This window comes from Tachyglossus aculeatus, chromosome 20 (genome assembly GCF_015852505.1).
Source record: "Tachyglossus aculeatus isolate mTacAcu1 chromosome 20, mTacAcu1.pri, whole genome shotgun sequence".
Classification (NCBI taxonomy): domain Eukaryota; kingdom Metazoa; phylum Chordata; class Mammalia; order Monotremata; family Tachyglossidae; genus Tachyglossus; species Tachyglossus aculeatus.
Window position 1 is genome coordinate 4,158,967 of NC_052085.1, and position 20,078 is coordinate 4,179,044.

At 41.3% G+C, this 20,078-nt stretch overlaps 1 protein-coding gene across 2 annotated transcripts in view; it reads left to right on the forward strand.

The window, feature by feature from the left end:
* Positions 1-20,078, forward strand: part of FRY (FRY microtubule binding protein) — a 305,032-nt gene that overhangs the window by 14,755 nt on the left and 270,199 nt on the right. Inside the window, exon 1 of one of the 2 annotated variants that reach the window (XM_038761611.1) lies at positions 8,897-8,915. The exons of the other annotated variant lie outside the window; for it this stretch is intronic. The gene's annotated coding sequence lies outside the window, so the exon portion shown is untranslated. Of the gene's footprint in view, positions 1-8,896; positions 8,916-20,078 lie in introns of those variants that run through there. 2 annotated transcript variants of the gene reach the window in all.

The window sequence follows — 20,078 nt, forward strand, 5'->3', positions numbered from 1 at the left end:
TTTACAATCCCACTGAGATCTCGGAACCTCAGGGGTTCACTTGAGGTCTGAATTTTGCTCCTGCTAAGGAGGTCACCGGATTGGGAGTTTATCCAAATGCAGACCAATGATCTGTTTGTTTTCTGTCTGGTAAAACCTTCCTCCGATTGCTGTCGTCTTCCTCCTCCCACCTCCTTGTGAATGGTTGAAAAGAGATATCCACCTCACTAACTTCTGGATGAAAGTAGTAAGCGTTGGAATGCGTCACACTCAGGATACCTAAAAAGACAATTGAATAAGGATGAAGATGGAGAAAAGGTATTTGGATTTGATCCCTAGAAAGTGAACAACAAGAGCCACTGAGGTCAGATGCTGCTTTGGTGAGAATTAGTTTGAGACTGTGCAGGATGTAATGATCTGAAAAGACTTATATTAGCATTTTTTTGCACTTTGTGGCTTTTCTTTTTAATCCTTCTGGGTATATTTAATCTTGATTTATATAGGAAATTATTTTGACTCGGAAAGTGCCAGCTTCATCCCGTTTTTCTGTTTTTTTAACTGTTTAACCTCTGTGATTCTTTGTGGATATATCTAATAAGTGTATATCTGCATTTCACAGAAGAAACAAGTCAGCAAGGCTCATTGTTGTTCTGTTAAGGCACCAAGGCTATTCTCCATCCTGATGAGAAGTGGCTTATTTCTTTTGAATTGTTGGATTGGCCCTTGCAAATAAACTTATCTGACAAATCTTTTGTTCTTTAAAGACAGGCTGGTAAAACCCTTTCTAATGGTCTTGTTCATCAGGAGCTCAGCAACAGTTCATTTGCATATATTTTATTCATTTATGTGTTTATTGATTTCTTGTTTTGTTTTTATCATTTGTATCTGACTCTTTCTCCCTTTGTATGTTTAGCAATTTCTTTCCCCCATTAGATTGTACACTCCTATAGGGCAAGGCGTGTGTTTGATAATTTCTTTTCCCAGGGACATAGTACAGAACTCACAATAGGTGCTCAAATACTGATGATGGTATAAGAACACAGCGAAGTTTGAACGAGTAATTCTGGAATAATCTTGTTTATCACTTGTTGCGTGTAGGGAAATCAGTAGAGACTTTGTTGATTGAATGGAAAAATCCTATTTTGGGATTTGACCCATCCCAAGTTTAAAATAGTTTTAGTCTCATTGCTTAATCTCAAGGACAACATTTAGCCAGTGGCACAAAGAATTCAACAAAACTCTTTGTTTTTAAAGTGGAAAGGCGATGAATCCCACATATGTCACACATCAAAGAAGCTTAGGCGCTGTTTAGTTAATTAAAAATACCACATCTGAGAAACCTCTGTGTATAAGTAGCCATTTTGTTTTAATTATTTCATGCAACTATTTTCCTTTGGGGGAATGCACTAGTTTGCTAATTTTTAAAATGACATTGAGATTTCCAAAGTTGATAGCCAATTTACTGTGAGGTCGTTCTCCAGGGTAAGTGAAAACATTCTGCTTTGCAGTAGCCTATGGCACAGTAGTTTTGGTGTAAGATGTATGAAATCATGACCGTGTCTGGTGGCTAGATATATTTCTAAATATTCCAGGCCACTGCTGAAGTGCAGTTAAATTGGCTGTAGATTGAATAACAACTGGAATTGAGACAACAGGGAACCTGAAGCCAATTCAGATAAAGAGCACTCTCATCTCCTCTCCACTAAAGTGGTAGAGGAATCTGGGATGCTGATGTGGTGATAGCCAGCCCTGAAACATTATTCTTTCTCTCTCTCCTTCCCCTATTTATTTTTTTGTTTGGGCCAGATCTCATGTCTGTGCAAAATGATTATATTTATCCTAAGGGAGGGGGGTGGTACTTAGATAATAAAATATAGGACAAATGTATTAAACCTAAAAGCCCTTAGATACTTATCCATAGCTCATTTATTCATATTAATGTATTTCTCCCCATCTAGACTGAAGGTCTCTGTGGGCAGGGAACGTCTACCAAATCTGTTGTACTCTCCCAAGCGCATAGTACAGTTCTCTGCACACAGTAAGCGCTCAATAAATACCATTGATTGATTAATGGGAGCTCAGGCACCGTTCAAATTGTATGTAAAAATGGGCTCTGGTCCAAGGCCCTGTCAAATATTGGAGGGACGATGGGAGGAGGGAGTCATTCCGGGAACTGCGGTAAGGAACACAGGACAATTGGCTAAGGGGAGGCGTCGTAATGAAGGTTGGAGGAGGAAAGACAGGAAGGCCGGTGAAAAACTTATTTTCTAATGCTTGGGTCTTCGCCGCTGCTCTCCTTCTTCTGGGTGAGCTCTCCTGTCCTTTCTCAGCTCCTTGGGGAATTCCTATTTGGAAGTATTTGGGTTGGCCCGAAGATCCTGACCTGTGTGAGTGTCCAAGACACCAGCTTGCCTGCTGTGCTAATAATAATAACTGTGGTATTTGTCAAGCGCTTACTATGTGCCAGGCACTGAACTAAGAGCTGGGGGCAGATACAAGATAATTGGGTTGGACACAGTCCCTGTCCTACACAGGGCTCACGGTTTTAATCCCCATTTTCCACTTGAGGTAACTGAGGCTTAGAGAAGTGAAGTGACCTGCCAAAGGTCACACAGCAGACAAGTGGGGAAGCCGGGATTAGAACCCAGGTACTTCTGACCCCCAAGCCTGTGCTCTATCCACTAGGCAATGCTGCTTCTTAATTCTGCTAGTGTAATAAATATTCCTTCTCCCTCCAGCTTTGCTGTAAGGGAGAATTCCAAAGGAAACAGTGTAGCTTTTCCAAAGTGTAGCACCCTCCATTCTTCCCAAGGGATTGGATTCTTGGCCTTGAGCCTGGGAGTCTTGTTTAGAGATCAATCAATCAATCAATCGTATTTATTGAATGCTTACTGCGTGCAGAACACTGTACTAAGCGCTTGGGAAGTACAAGTTGGCAACATATAGAGACAGTCCCTACCCAACAGTGGGCTCACAGTCTAGAAATGACAAGGGAACCCATGAAGAGAAAGACACGGTCAAGCAATTATATCTGCTTGTGCAAAACGGTATCTGGGAGGAGCTTGCAGTCATTATTTTAAGTGGTTGAATCTTTGGCGTTTAATCTGGTGCTTTTATATTATTGTGGCATTAGATTTGGGCCATGTGAGCCTTCTATTCCAGAGGTTGGAGAGACTACCTCATCTAAGAGTCATGTTTCTCCGTCACAGTCACTCATCCTCCGTGGTGGGCAGGGAACTTGTCTACTCTTGTTTTGAACTCTCCCAAGCTCTCATTACAGTGTTCTGGACACAGAAAGCGCTCAATAAATACCACTGATGATGATGATGGTATTTAAATTACTAAAACAGTGACCAGGCATTAAAGGCTCGAAGGCATTTTCTTCAGGAAAGCCCCCTAATCCCTCCTCAGTGGCAGTGCGGTGATAGGGTATGGTAATCTGTTTTAAGAAATTGTTTTACCTCGTGAAGTGTTGCTCCCATTTTTTTTTTTCAACGTAGAGAACACAAACTGGACAATTTGGACCAGTGAAGGTTTTTTTGAGTTAAATTGATCTAGATATTGCCCAACTTTCAGTTTTGTCTGCATCGAAGCAAATTGCTTGATGAAATGCGATGTGTAGTACACACTGCAATGTGTGTAATAATGAAAGCGGTAATTGTTAAGCAGTTACTCTGTGCCAACCCTGTACTAGCAATGGATGCTGCTCATCTCAGATTAGAATCTGACTATTTTGGGACATCTTGTTTGCTAAGAAAATAACAGTGATTGAAAAGAGCTGTCTTTTTATAGGACGTATGCCAATTAGAATGACTGTTTTGTTCTTACCTTACGGTACGTTTCTCAACATATTGAAATGCACTTTGTTATCAGTCATTTATCTATTTAAATACCTGTCAGAAGTGCTCAGGTTTGTTTTTAAAGCCTTTTCCTTTCATAATTGTAGATTGATGACATCCTATTAGAACAGAGTCCAAAATACTCAAATGTTCAAAGACATTAATGAAAGTTGTTCTTCCTAGTTATCATTTTAAACTCTACTTTTAAAAAAAAATAGTATTCCAGAAGGTTGAATTTGAAGTAATAGAGACAAAATAACTTGTCCTATTGCAGTGAATTCTTTAATGTCATGTTCAAGGGAGTTAAAAGTGAGATAGCATTGGGTCTGGAATATTAGGGTAGATATGTGTGGGATATTAGAACAGTGTAGATAAACTGTTTAATAATAGACATTTAGAATTAAAAAGTGCCTAAGTGGTATGAGACTCAAATTGGCATGTAATGTAGGCTAGAATCAAATGGAGAGCTTATTTTCTTAGCCAGAATTTTCAACCGAGCATTTTAAGATATCTAGTTGTCACGATTAAATATTAACTTCTCACTGGGGAGAAAAACCACAGATGTTGCACAGGATGAAAGGGTTTCAGAAAATTTGAAGTTCTAAGAGGTATCTCTGATGTCTTGGATTGGCAAAAGGCTCATCACCGAGGTTTCTTTTTTTCCTAAAAGAAGTTGGTATTGGAATTTATGTTTGCACAGTTTTAATGCAGAATCTTGAACACCATTCTGTCTTATGGGTGGCTTTTTCTCTGCTCCATCTATCTGAGATATTCATTTATTTATGTGCATGTTCAGTTATACGTTCAATTATTCATTTTGCCTCCATTATTTGTAAATACTTTTATGTCCATCTTCCCCATTCACCTCTAAGAGTTTTGAGGGCAGGGAAGGAATTGTGCTTTGTTGTACGCTCCCAAATGCTTAATATAGTGCTTGCACTCAATAGGTGCTCGGTAAATACTATTGCTACTATTATTTTCATCGCTGTAGATATTAGGCCCTGTCAGAGAGGGGTAGCCTCTCAGGAAATAAACTTTTGCGGGAAGTTATTGGATTCATCCTACAGAAGCCAGGAAAAAAAAAACCCAGGCTCTTTGTCTCTCTAAAACTAAAATTAAGGGAGTTTGGAAATTCCATTTGGTGCGCCTATCCACACCTCCTGAATTTGTGTCCTCAGAGGACATAAAGGGTTTGGCATTTATTGTTTGGTTGATCGATTTACTTAGATGCTGATCACTGAAGTAAACTCTGGTTCAAAAGGAACACAAATAGAGGAAGGTGGTGGAGGAAAGTTTGCAAGTTTCTTTCCTCCTTCCAGCGTTTGGAAAGTGCTCGTTTGAGGTAGGCTGCCTTCAGATCCTCTGTTGCAGTCTGGAAAAGCCTAGCGTTTAACATACACACTATCTTGGCTATGAAAGAACAAGCAGGGTGTCTCGGTCGTACTAATTCTTAGATGGCCTGTTTCTTTGTTTCAGCGCTGCACTGTCTTCCCTGCCCTTCTAGACTGTAAGCTTGTTGTGGGAAGAGAATGTGTCTGTTTTTATTGTTGTATTGTACTCTCCCAAGCAGTTAATACAGTGCCCTGCACACAGTAAGTGCTCAATAAATACGATTGAAATGAATGTGAATAGTATTCTTACCCTCAAGGAGTTTAAGGGCTACCTGACTTAGTCATTGGGTACACGGCAGTTCTCTGGGATGAGTATATTCTAACATACTAATACCTATTAAGTGTCAGCATTTAATACTTGGAATTTGTTCATTTTCTTAGAGGCATGTGACTTTGGAGCAGCTGAAGGACTATCACAAAGAACAGCCTGTCAGTGAGTTTTCTAATTATAGGAAGTTATTTGTTTTGATGTCCGTCTCCCCCCTCTAGACTGTAAGCCTTGTGTGGGTAGGGATTGTTTCTATTGCTGAATTGTACTTTCTAAGCACTTTAGTACAGTGCTGTGCACACAGTAAGCACTCATAAATACGATTGAATGATGGAATCAATTATTCACTCACCTAATTCTGGTATTTTATCATATAGGCTTCACCGTGGCAACAGTACACTTCTTTGTCTTCATCGGTGAAAATGATAAACTACTGCCAACTTTAAATGCGCCACTGTTTACAATGGGTGGGTTTTAATTAAGGAAAACTTTCTTTCGGTGGTGGGAAGTTAGCAGCTGGGAATTGCTTTCTGTCTTTGTGTGTCAATTATGAATTCACAGTTTGATTGGGTATTAGCTACTTGACTTTGAAAGGGGAATGGGCAACCAGAGATTTGGCATAAATTGATATAAGAACTTTTCATCTCATGTTTGCCGAGCAAGGGAAAATGAGGCAAAGTGTGTTTGGTTTTTGTTCCTTTCAAATTCATGTAAAAATTATATTTTAGGATTATTGTAGTTTCGGGTTAAAGGTAAAGGGGAAATATTGAACGTGTAATCTTTTACGTGCTGGGCTTTTGATGTTCACATGTGCGAAACAAAGCCTCTCATAGATTTTGTTAGAGTCTTGACTCATAGGAGAATTGTGGGGAATTAAACTGCTCTATTCAGATCGAACCTTTTTTTGGGTGCTGTCAAATTAACAAAAGCAAGATGGCTTTATCAAACAGTATTGTTAATCAGAAATCTCAGAGTAGCAAGTCTCCCTGAAAGAGCTCTATATTCTCTTGGAGAAAGACCATCCAGCTTGACAAAAAAAAAAAAAAAAAGATTGCAATTGAAATGCTAATAGGCTTAATAAGCATAGGCACATCATATTGGCACACTCTAAGAAGTATAGAAGTAATGTACCACATTTTATTCTCTCCTGCCACTGTAGACAGAGCAGCAGCTTCCATTTTGTGGCCATGACAGTAGAAACTTGATGATTTCCAATAAGGTGTGCAACATTCTAACAAAGACAGATTACAAAAACCATAATTAGCAAGTCACGTTCTATAGTTAGAATGTGTCTAGTGATGCTCATGCATAATGTATAAGACAGCTCACTAAACACCGAGACTCAGGGGACTATTTTAGTTCAGGAGGGGCTAGAAAAAAATGGGCCACAATAAGGCAAGACTGAAGTGAAATAACATGTCAGAATTGAAGACATTTATAGAAGCTATACAATTAAGAAATTTCACAACAAGAATCCACTAAATGCATTACGTCGTCTCCTGCTTTGGAAAGAATGGTACATGTTCTGCAGGCAGTGAGTTCAAAAATGTTTTGGATAAATTTATTGTTATTACCATCAGTAATCTAGTATTGAATTTACGTAGAGCCCTGTACTAGGCCCCGGAGAACATTTCAGTGCTCAGCGCTTAGAACAGTGCTTTGCACATAGTAAGCACTTAACAAATGCCATTATTATTATTATTATTAAAAGACCAGATCCCTTCCCGCAAAGAGCATACGGCTTTAATGGTAGACACAAGCAGATATGAATCATAAAGCATTTAGTAGCAAAAGGTGTTGCAGATGATAAACATGAAAATAAGAAATTAAATGAATAGATGCAAAGTGGTGTGGATGGGATGTGATGACCGGGAAAATGAAAGACTAAACTGGGAATTCCGTTGGAAAAGGTATTTTTTTTGGAAGGCTTTGAAGGTGAGGTGAGGATGAGGTTTGGCAGCTTTAGGAGGAAGGGGGTGGGATTCTTTGCAGGGGAAAAGGCATAAGCAGTCGGTTGAAGGTAGGGGAGTAGAGAGTGAGGTGTAATTAGGAGGTTAATTTGGGAAGAGCAAAAGGGAGATTAAGACTTCAAGCCCCATCTGGGACATGGACTTCATCCAATTTGATTAGCTTGAATCTACCCCAGCGCTTAATGCAGTGCCTGGCCCAAAGTAAGCACTTAACAAATGTAAAAATAAAATAAAAGAGTGTGAGGTGGAGTGTAGCAGAAGAGAGCTTTGCAGACAAGGGGAGTCAGCAAGCGAGGTTTGGGGGGAAATAACGTTGCAAAACTTTCCTCACCCTTCTATTTCCTCTGACTCCCTCCGGAGAAGCAGCGTGACCTAGTGGATAGAGTACAGGCCTGGGAGTTTGAAGGTCCTGGGTTCTAATCCCGACTCTGCCACTTGTCAGCTGGATGACCTTGGGCAGGTCATGTCACTTCTCTGGGCCTCCGTTGCCTCGTCTGTAAAACGGGGATTAAGACTGTAAACCCTGTGTGGGGCAGGAACTGTATCCAACCCGATTATCTTGTATCTACCCCAGCGCTTAGTACAGTACCTGGCACATAGTAAGACCTTAACAAATACCATTATTATTATTATTTCCACTAGGCCACACTGCTTGCTTAGACTTCCAGAGATGCTGTTGAAAGGAAGAAGGGGGCGGAGGGGGTTGGGTTTGTCATCAGTGGCCAAGAATCTTTGCCCACATATGGAGTCTCCAAATGTCACATTCCCTGGAGACTGGCTGCCTCGGATAGGGTGGGATCTCAGACCACTGCTCTGGCAGCCGGAGAAAGGGAATACCTAATGTAGCATTAAATAGCCATGAGGGGAGAGGCTGATTTTTTCCACCCTCAAAATAGGGACTCCACCCTCAAACATAAAGCAGCCTTCAAGATTGGCTAACTGAGGAGGCCCAAGGGGTTTGTGTCAGCTAAAAACCACAGAAGACATTTCTCTGGGCTGGGCTCTTTAAAGAAAAGGATAATTTTAGACTTGAAGCCCCAGACTCATGAATAGAAAAAGAATGATGCTAATCAGCTTGGGAAAATTAAGTGGAAGAAACTGAATAGTAAGAATCCGATAAGAGAGAGCGGACCTGTGACATAGAAGTCTTTGCAACTTCATTGAGGGGCTCAAGTATCAATTCAGGGTTTTAATAATTTAAATAGAAAATGCGGCAGATTGCAAACATGAAATCTGAGTCCAGCTATTTTGGTTCCTCCCGTTTTGTGATTCCAGGAAAGTATGAATTGTGCCGCCCAGAGTTTTTTCTGCTATTTGTTTGCTCTCTGCTTAGACAGTCTGTTCCAGCTACTCTAAAGGCTGAGGAAACGACACAATCCTTCCCCCAGGGTCTTACAGTGTATTAGGCAAACAATCCAGACCTGAAATACCTGAGTTGAGAAGATGGATGTGCCTCAGTCTTGCACAGGTATGGACAGTGAATGTGTTTCTACGTTACTATAGTTGAGTGCATTTTTCAGCATGCAGTAAGCTAACGGTACTGTTACTGCGGCTGCTGTTTTCACAGGATTATCATTTAGAGCATTTATTTTCAATCGATTTATTGTTTGCTGGTGATGACCGAGTGCCTGCAACTTGCTAGGTAGAGAATATCAAATCCAAATGGGATTCATTAAGGGTACGCTTATGGCATTCATTTATAAGTCATAGGAAGGTACAGTTTTTGATCTCGGGGAGATTTCATTTTAAAGCATTCAACAGAGAGACAGCAAATCATGCAGCAAAAGTGTTGTTGCTTTTAAACCCAGACAACATCACCACGAGAAAATAAATGACATCATGGCCCATGTCTTGTGGGAGTTTTCACTAAGGTGACTAGCAAGCCAACGTTTACTGTTCTCCTTCTGTGCTTTTCTTTGTCTGTTTGTACACAATCCCTTTGGGCCTCCCCCTTTGCCCTTTCCAATTTTGAGAGAGGAGTGAAGAGGAAGAGCCATTAAACCATTAAAAGAAGGACTCCTCCCATCTCCCAAGACATTGGGATGTTGAAAACAGCCTTGAGGGACTCACTTTGCTCCTTGACAACAAACAACCCCCCTTGAACCCAGAAGCACTTTTGATTTGGGCCTCTGGCCTCCAGAAATCACGGTTCTCCTGAGTTGTTCGCCTCACTCTCATTAAATATGTCACAGGTGTTGACTACCCTGTAAATGAGAGGAGGCAAGACCTGGAGAGGTAGGTCTTGGAGCTAAAGACCATGGCCAAAGGTGTGGGAACAGGTGATTGATTATCTAGGGAGGATGTGAGGGGAGAAAGTTTCGGGGGAATTTGACATTTTGGTGCTGGCACACAGTTCGTCTGGCAAAAGCAGTAAACGTTAAAACAGTCTATAGAAAGGTAGAGGACCTTTGTATTTGAAATAGAGACCATGAGATAAGCCTAAATACCAGAAGGCAGACTTAGTGTTAAGAAGAGGAAGAACAAATGGCACAAAATTCTGAGAATCTCCTAATCAACAGTATTGATTACCTACTTTGTGCAGAGGCCCTGTTTTTTTATGGCATTTATTAAGCACTTACTATGTGCAAAGCACTGTTCTAAGCGCCGGGGAGCTTCCAAGGTGATCATCCAAGGAGCTTAGGGTCTACTGGGGGAGTCAGGCAGTAAAGTAAATTGCAGATAGGTAGAAGGAAAAGGGGATGCGTACATGACCTATCGAATTGCTGATGGTGGTGTTTGGGAATTTTTGAAATTGACATTTTCTGCTGGTGCTTTTCAGACGTGGGTAAACTGCCTTAGTATTTGTTTAGAATAACAGTTCTGTGTTTTTTGCCCTAATCCTCAAGTGATATGATCCCCAAGACTAATCGTGTGAAGATGACAGTGGTTTTCTGTGGTGGTTAAAGAAGGCGATATTGAGAGCAATAACAAAGCCGTGATAAAGACTCCACTGGCACTGCCTGTAGCTTTTGGGTGAGATCAGCTTGAAGAAATTCTATACTGTATTTATAAACCCAACTTATAGCTCTTTCGTTGTGTCAGAGCTCATTATCTTCAAGAACTTTGAGCGGCTTTGTGTGGCAGTTCAAGAAAGCCACACCAAAAAGTAGAACATGCAGCTGTGGAAAAAAAAGAAGAATGGTTTACTTACAGCCAGGGCTACGAACTCACTCAATAGTTAATAGTGCCATACTAAGACAAATTTGTATTTTATGAAAAAAAACCACCGTAAAAAGATGTATTAATAAGAGAAAACAAAATCATTGTCCCTTTCGATTTAGTGGAGTTGCAGATCTTTTTTATGGTATTTAGTAAGTGCTTACTATGTGCCAGGCACTGTACTAAGTGCTGGGGTGGTTATAAGCAAATCAGGTTGGATACAGGCCCTGTCCTACGTGGGGCTCAGAGTCTAAATCCCCATTTTACAGATGAGGTAACCCATGACCTTCCGACACCCAGGCCGGTGCTCTATCCACTGTGCCACGGTGCTCCTCTTTCTGTTGGTGAGTCCTTTGTAAGGCACCATCCCTTCAGCTCTTACTTCAAGAAGCCTAGACTATTCAGTTTTTCTCTGAGCAAATGAATGTTTCATTTCCAAGGCTCCATACTGGACAAAATTGTCCTTAGTTGCCAGTCCCCTGTTTTAGATCTCCATTTCCTTGGCAAGAAGATCTAGAAAGTCCAACAGCATTCAAAGGATGTCACCTCTGACCCCTCCTAAATGCTGGCAAAGACAAAATCAGCTCTGTCCATCTGCACCGATGAACTCCGAAGGTTGATAGTCAAGAGGCTTCAGCTTCCCGTTGATTCTGTTTTTCCTACTAACCTGTGCCAGTGTGGCTTCTGAGGTGCTGCTACTGACCTTAGTGACATAATAATAATAATAATTGTGGTATTTATTAAGCATTTACTATGTGACTAGCACTGTTCTAAGCTCTGGGGTAGACAAGGTAATGAGGTTGTCCCATGTGGGGCTCACAGTCTTAGTCCCTGTTTTACAGATTAGGTAACTGAGGCACAGAGAAGTTAAGTGACTTGCCCAAAGTCACACAGCTGACAAGCGGCAGAGCTGGGATTCGAACCCATGACCTCTGACTCCCAACCCCTTGCTCTTTCCACTAAGCCACGCTGCTTCTGTTTCCCAAGCACAGTCGTTAGTTAATAGCTGCTCCTGCCCGAGTGATTCAGTCCTCCGCTTGTGTGCTGTGTGACCTTGGGCAAGTCACTACTTAACTTTTCTGGGCCTCAGTTATCTCATCTGGAAAATGGAGATTAAGCCTGTGAGCCGTATGTGGGACAGGGACTGTGTCCAACTTGATTAGCTCTTATCTACTCCAGCGTTTAGAACAGTGCTTGATACAATCTATTTATTTTATTTTGTTAATATGTTTAGTTTTGTTCTCTGTCTCCCCCTTCTAGACTTGTGAGCCCACTGTTGGGTAGGGGACTGTCTCTATATGTTGCCAACTTGTACTTCCCAAGCGCTTAGTACAGTGCTCTGCACACAGTAAGCGCTCAATAAATACGATTGATTGATTGATAGTAAGCGAAGCAGCGTGGCTCAATGGAAAGAGCACGGGCTTGGGAGTCAGAGGTCATGGGTTCAAATACCGGCTCTGCCAATTGCCAGTTGTGTGACCTTGGGCAAGTCATTAACTTCTCTGTGCCTCAGTTACCTCATCTGTAAAATGGGGATTAAGACTGTGAGCCCCACGTGGAACAACCTGATCACCTTGTATCCTCCCTAACGCTTAGAACAGTGCTTTGCACATAGTAAGCACTTGACAAATGCCATCATTATTATTAAATACCATTATTATTATTATTATTTTGAGATAAAAAAAATCCCTAGAGGTTTAGTCAAATACTGACACCAGTTTCCACATCTCTTGTTGCTTCCTTGAGTACTGTAATATAGAATAATTTGGACAGGATGGGGTCTAGTATAAAGCCTTGTTCTATGATTGATGACAGGAAAATCATCTCTCCTGGCCCCTCCAATTGTGATGTGGCCATCCATATCATCATGGAAGAGTGTTAGAATCTGGATAAACATTTCAGGGCAGTTAAACCTTTTCAGTATGTGCCAGTTTAGAGTATTTTTCAGTTTACATCCGCTTCTCTTAAAGCACTTACATAATCACCCATCCGTCATTGCGTTCCCTCCCTCCTTTTTTCGTTATTCTGTCTCTACTTTTCGATTACAAACTCCTTGAGAAGAGGGACTGTGTCTTTGATCTCTATCATTTTTTGCTCCCCCGATGAATTTCTCATCTCCCGTTTTGATATTCCCCTGTGCTGCCATTCAACACTGTGAAGATAGCTCTAATAGTATTTATTAAGCGCTCACCGTGTGCAGAGCCCTATACAGAGCCCTGTCCATCTGGGGATTCACAGTCTACAAACCTAAGCAATTAACTACTCAAAACCTTCCTTCCGGTTTTTGTACGCATTTCACATCCTATTGCTTAACACTAACTCATAAACATAATCTTTTTTCTTTCTTCCTCCTATCTGTAATTGATTTCAATGCTTGCTCCCTGGCTAGTTTGTAAACTCCTTGAGGACAGAGGTCATGTCTACAAATTCTGTTGCATGCTTCCAAGTGCAAGTACTCTGCATACAGTAGGGGTTCAATAAGTTACCACTAAGAAAGGACTTTTGGTATTGGAGGAAACGGGAGATGGAACCAACTTTAGAATATGAGCCTATATTTTTTGCCATTGGGGCTGCCTTTGTACCATCTCATCTCTCCAGCAACTTCAAACCTGTATCTGATTATTTCATACATTCAATCATATTTGTTGAGCGCTTACTGTGTGCAGAGCACTGTACTAAGCGCTTGGGAAGTACAAGTCGGCAACATACAGAGGTGGTCCCACCCCAACAAGGGGCTAACATTGAAAGGAAACTCTAAACCCTCCTACAGGTTTCCCTCTAAAAGTAGAAGGCCACCAAGAAGTAGTGTGGACTAGTGGATAGAGTGTGGGAATGGGAGTTAGAAGGATCTGGATTCTACTCCCTTATCCGCCACTTGTCTGCTGTGGGGCCTTGGGCAAATCTCCATTACCTGGTCTGTAAAATGGGGATGAAGACTGCGAGCTCCAAGTGGAACATGGACTGTGTCCAACATGATCAATCAATCAATCGTATTTATTGAGCGCTTACTGTGTGCTCAGCACTGTACTAAGCGCTTGGGAAGTACAAGTTGGCAACATAGAGAGGCAGTCCCTACCCAACAGTGGGCTCACTACCTACTTCAGCGCTTAGTACAGGGCCTGGAACATGGTAAGCGCTTGACTAATACCATTTAAAAAAGTAGTTCTTGAAGCATTTTTATCACTGACTCTGAGGAGGAAAACCTCCTTTATGGTCATCCAATATGCCTTTCAACCAGCTCGATGCCTCCTTTTTCATTTCACAACTGCCGGAATGTTCCTGGGGTAGTTTTTCCTCTGTTTGGAACCCCACCCTCCCGGTTGCTAAGCAGATGAATGGTGTCGCATATACTGTCAGGGGCTGAACGCGAGAAAGAAAAGGCCAAGGCAGCCTTAGCCAGAAATTGTACTGACAGCCAAATCCTAGAGGAAGCAACTTCCAATCCTTGCTATTTGGAATCCCAATGTCAAGAATGGAAAAAAGGAAAAGTCCAGGTTTTTCCAAGGTAGTGTAATTTACTATCTCTAGCCATAAAGAGCTCTAAGAATAAGGATTTCTCCCCCCACCCACCCTGTATTTTAAATTTCTTTATATACTTGTATTCATTCATTCATTCAATCGTATTTATTGAGCGCTAACTGTGTGCAGAGCACTGTACTAAGCGCTTGGGAAGTACAATCAATCAATCATTTCTATTTATTGAGCGCTTACTGTGTGCAGAGCACTGTACTAAGCACTTGGGAAGTACAAGTTGGCAACATATAGAGACAGTCCCTACCCAACAGCTGGCTCACAGTCTAGAAGGGGGAGACAGACAACAAAACAAAACATAACTTGTATATGCTTCTCTGAAAATCATGAATATATCATCTTCTATCAGAGTTTGATTTCAAGAACCCCCTCTCCATTAAACATGAGCTGTCCATTAAAATCCTATATTGTAATGTTCCTGATGTTTAAGGTAAAAAATTTAAGAAGCCGCTGGTTACCACATGAAGAAGATTGAAAAACAGGTAATTGCCTTTTTGGCTTCTCAAAAAAAGTTAATGGAAAGAGCACGGGCTTGGGAGTCAGAGGTCATGGGTTCAAATATCGGCTCTGCCAATTGTCAGTTGTGTGACCTTGGGCTAGTCATTAACTTCTCTGTGCCTCAGTTACCTCATCTGTAAAATGGGGATTAAGACTGTGAGCCCCATGTGGAACAACCTGATCACCTTGTATCCTCCCTAATGCTTAGAACAGTGCTTTGCACATAGTAAGTTCTTGACAAATGCCATCATCATTATTATTAAATACCATTATTATTATTATTTTGAGTTAAAAAAAATTCCCTAGAGGATTACAGTCAAATACTGACACCAGTTTCCACATCTCTTGTTGCTCCCTTGAGTACTGTAATATAGAATAATTTGGACAGGATGGGGTCTAGTATAGAGCATTTTATTCTTGTGTACTTTTGGTTGTTGTGAAGCATTCTTTTCCTAAAGCAATTATAAAAAGACATGGAAGGATTCTTATTCCATTTTACGTCCTCATTCTTGCTTTGGCTGATTGATTTCTGTGGACAGTTTCCTGGAAAAATAGGTGTAGACTAAGCATGAGGGCAACTCCTTCATAAGTCTGAGTAAATAAGTTTGCCCTTTACACTGCAAGCCCATCGTGGACAGGGAATGGGTCGGTTTAGTGTTATATCGCACTCTCCCAGGCGCTTAGTACAGTGCTCCGCACACAGTAAATGCTCAATAAATGCGACTGAATGAATGAATTTTGCTGAAACACTCAGCCTCCGAGTCCAGATGTCGTCGTTAGGTGGTAAGGAGGAGACCACAGCATTGAGATGCAGTTAGATTACGTGCGTCTTTAAAGTGTTATGTACTGGGCACAGTAGTTGGGGTTTTTTTTTAGAGAGACATTCTCCTCCAGATGCATTTATGGTTCACAAGAAAATAAAAGCAACACACTGCAAACAGAGCACAAGAGGGTGCCAGAGTGATATGAAAATGCACAATCTCCTTTCTACTCCGCAAATTTCATCTTCAGATCACCCTTGTGTCCCGCCGCAAAAGATACCTTTCAGGCTTGCAAAAATCCTGCGGTTTGGGGCACAATTATTTTTTGACTTTTCGAGCTCATTCTCTGTTTCATTCTAAATGCCTGGAGCAGTTCCAGCGTGAGGGAACCCCCTCTTAAAGGACCCTACTGCCCTTTGCCTCAAGTTCACATTATCTTGGCTTTGCATTTGAGCGAGACTGTCGTACAGGATCAAATTGATTGGCGGTCTGCCGAAATTATAATTGAATAAATGAGTTGTAGTTGCAAATGTGTGCACAGTAGGATTATAATTGTACCTTAGCAGTAGATTCCATTGTGTTTCAATGTTCTTTTATAATCATTCATTCAGTCATATTTATTGAGCGCTTACTGTGTGCAGAACACTGTACTAAGCGCTTGGAGTTGGCAACATAATATGTTGCCAACTTGTACTTCCCAAGCGCTTAGTACAGTGCTCTGCACACAGTAAGCGCTCAATAAATACGATTGATGATGATGATGAACATAATAAATAATGTAATAATAAATATGATAATTGTAGAATTTAAGTGCTTACTATTCATTCATTCAGTCATATTTATTGAGCACTTACTGTGTACAGAGCACTGTACTAAGCGCTTGGGAATTACAAGTTGGCAACATACTACGTTCAAAGCACCAAACTAAGCACTGGGATAGGTACAAGACAATCAGGGCTTACATGGTGTTCAATTCTAAATAGGAAGGAGAACAGATATTGAATCCCCATTTGCAGTTGAGACACAGAGAAGTTAAGTGGCTTGCCCTAAGTCACACAGCAGGTATGTGATGGATGTGGGATTAGAACCCAGGTCCTCTACTCCCAGACCCATACTCTTTCTATAAGGCCATACTGCTTCCACCTTGACAATGTGAAAATATTATTCTCTATCAAAGAAATGTAGATTTTAAGAGAGGTTTCTGTTGAGCTGGTGTAGCAGCATCAGTTTCAGATTAACCTGACCCGTTGTGTCTGTAAAAATTAGATTTCAAAAGAATTATGAGTCCTGTTAAGAAATTAAATAAATAAGATATTTCTGTTAAACATGTCTATAATTGATCTTTTTTTGGAGCAGTAACTGTTCTTAATTTCTTGGGTAATTGCAGATGTTTTTGTGTAGTGCATCAGCAAAGAAATGCTTCCATAGATGCTGTTACAGAGCAATCTTGGTCTTGAATCAGAGTGCCATAATTAAATAACACTTCAAATTCATGTCCTTCCACTATTTAGAGCAGAGACTCACAGCAAGTGAAAAATGCATTACATTTTTCACGAAGTCCATCAATCAGGGGTATTTGAGTGCCTACTATATGCAGAGTTGCTTCCTAAGTTGACATATCTGAATGAAGATGGTTTTCTGGGACCCCCAGACCTGCCTCAATTTGGGACCCAAAGCTCCCCAACTAACCCTAGGTCCATGTGGGGATTACCCCATTTTGACCATATACCAGCATTCATAATAATAATGATGGCATTTATTAAGCGCTTACTATGTGCAAAGCACTGTTCTAAGCACTGGGGAGGTTACAAGGTGATCAGGTTGTCCCACGGGGGGTTCACAGTCTTAATCCCCATTTTACAGATGAGGTAACTGAAGCACAGAGGAGTTAAGTGACTTGCCTGAAGTCCCACTACTGACAATTGGCAGAGCTGGGATTTGAACCCATGACCTCTGACTCTAAATCCTGTGCTCTTTTCCACTCTCTTCTCACCCTATTGGGCCTATTGGGCCTCTGGGGGTACACACAGTGGCGATTGACCCTAATCTTGGGGACTAGAATATGCTTCCCAATTAGAAAATCCTTTTATTGGAAGCCAAAATTCCAGGGGGCTTATGCGGAGGTCATTGCCCTTAAGACTAAGGAAGGGGACAAGATGATGGGTCCAAAGAGCGGCGAAAAGTGATGTGGATGGGAAGGGTGGCAGAGGAGCTGAGGCATGTAAATTAAGAAAAATGAGTTTGAACAAATCACAGCAAATAGTTTTTCAGTCCTAAACGGAGGGAGTTTTCTGAATCCTCATTGAATCCACATTTGCCGGCTTCTCATCTATTCCTAATTAGCATTCCAATCACATTTGGCCACATTGTTGGTTTTCTATCTGCCTCTGCCATCCAATTAATGCAGGGAAGCAGGATTAACTATGTAAACCGCAAAATGAGCTTTAATTTGTCTAATCTGCAGTTGCCAGACAGTTTTTCTGTAGCCTCTTCACAATTTCTTTTCCTTCTTAATGTAGCATCTGTTCAGAACTCCCTGCCTGGCATCTGCAACCTGAGGATTGCCTCATCTCCAAAAATTTGTGGATTGTAAAGTTTTCAATGTGGAGGGTATGGCTGGGATGAAGTGGCCGGGGATTTATAGTTGTCAGGAAGGGTAAGCCTATGATTCAAGCGCTTAGTACAGTGCTCTGCACACAGTAAGCGCTCAATAAATACGATTGATGATTTCAGAAAAATAAATTGAGGTATTTGGAAGGTTACTGGGTGAAGAAGTTAACTAAACCAAGTCATAGTGCTGGAAAAAAAAATCCAGTAATTCACTCATGATGGAAAACAATTAGAAGAATCAATTAGTTAATCAGTAGTATCTGTTGAGCACCTATCTTTTGAGCACCTACTATGTGTAGAGCAGTGTAGTAACCATATGGGAGAGGATTGTAGGGGTAGGAGACGTGATCTGTCCTCCTGAGGAGGACTTTGGTCATCATAATAGGACGTCTAGACTGTAAGCTCATTATGGTCAGGGAATGTGTCCACTAGATATGTTGTATTGTACTCTCCCAAGCGCTTAGTTCAGTGCTCCACAAATAGTAAGCGCTCAATAAATACCACTGACCACTGAAAATCAGAATCTTGATGTGAGAGTTCTTCATTGACCGGGTACTCCTGAGTTAGTTGGTTCTTCCAAAAATTTGGGGCTGATGCGTCCTGCTATAAATCCTTCAATTTTCTTATAAAGAGCTGCCAGTGGCTATGATTTCAGCAGCTTTAATAGCAGCCAATGCTTTCTTGTGTGTGCTCCTGGCTATTTTGGGTATTTTATTTGAGTTCTGGTAGGGTGGGTTCCTTCTAGTACATCTGGTAGTACTCCAACAGGCCTAGTGTTTTGCTAAATAAAGACACGTTTTTCGCAGGTTTTCTGCCTGATGGAGTGGGGAGGGAGGAAGAGGAAAGCAGTAGGGAGGAAAATACTGGATGTGGCTATCCCAATCCTTGGAAACCCTACTTTTTTGTGTGTCGTATTAAGCGCCTACTATGTGCCAGGCACTGTATTAAGCGCTGGGTAGCTACAGGGTTGGCTATAGTCCAACCTGCATATGGTAAGCGCTCAACAAATTCCACTGATCGATTGATTTTTTTTTTGATGAAAGAAATTCCTATTATTGTGTAGGTGGACGATTTGGAGTGCAAGCCTCCATTAGAGGAAAACTGAGGTCGGTGTGCAGAAGCATTGGTTTTTTGGGTTGTTTTTTTTTTGACAAAGAGGAATATTTTACAGCCTGCATCTGGCTGTGATAGCATCTTTCGACCTTGCTGTCAAAACTCAGCCATTTCCTTCCGATACTGGCGTAGGATTGTAGCTCATGAGGGCGGGATTCCCGTCATCGTGAAGTAGTGCGCGACATTTCTCAAAATCCGTCGTGGAGTTCTGACGGTCGTGTGCTGCTTTGTCGTGCCTGTTCATCCAGCCCTTACAGTGTTCGAGATTGTAGACATGGAATAGCGTTTCCAAGGAGAAATAAGTGGCCCCCCCACCATGGGTAAACCACTAGAAAAAAAATCTGGTATTCAAATTGAATGCAATCTGTTTTCGTTTGGGCCGCCCCATGACAATGTTATCACCAAACACTTGACGGAAAGTGGTGGTCTAAGCCTAAACAGGCAGCTTTCACAAAAGCAGGAAGAATGTGAAAAGTGCAACAAGAGAGTTCATTTTTTCTTGCCGTATACCAAGGAGGAAAGGCAATTTTATATTTAGACCTGATAAAGGAACAAAGAGACCTGAGAAATGGTATGGCTGGCTAGACTCAAGTGTTTAGTTAGTCTGTCCTTAAGTGTTGAGGATACAAAAGAACAGGAGTCTGGCTGGTATACTGGAAATAATTAGGAGATAGTGACAACGAGTTAAAAGGACATGTCCTCATGCAATTATTCCCTCCTTTCCACCTAAATTTGAGCATTCTTATAGTTACCCCCAAGACTCCTACTTTTTCAGGAAAAAGGAAATGATGGCAGAGACAACCTATGGATGGATGATGTTTTGAGCGTCGCCATGGCACCGGAGCAGCCCTGAAGCCATATGAGCCCCATTGCAAGCTCTGCCAATCTCCAGACCCAGAATGGGGGAGGCAGGGAGATAAATTGCAAGGAAATAACAGTTTTCTTGGGTAAAACAGCTA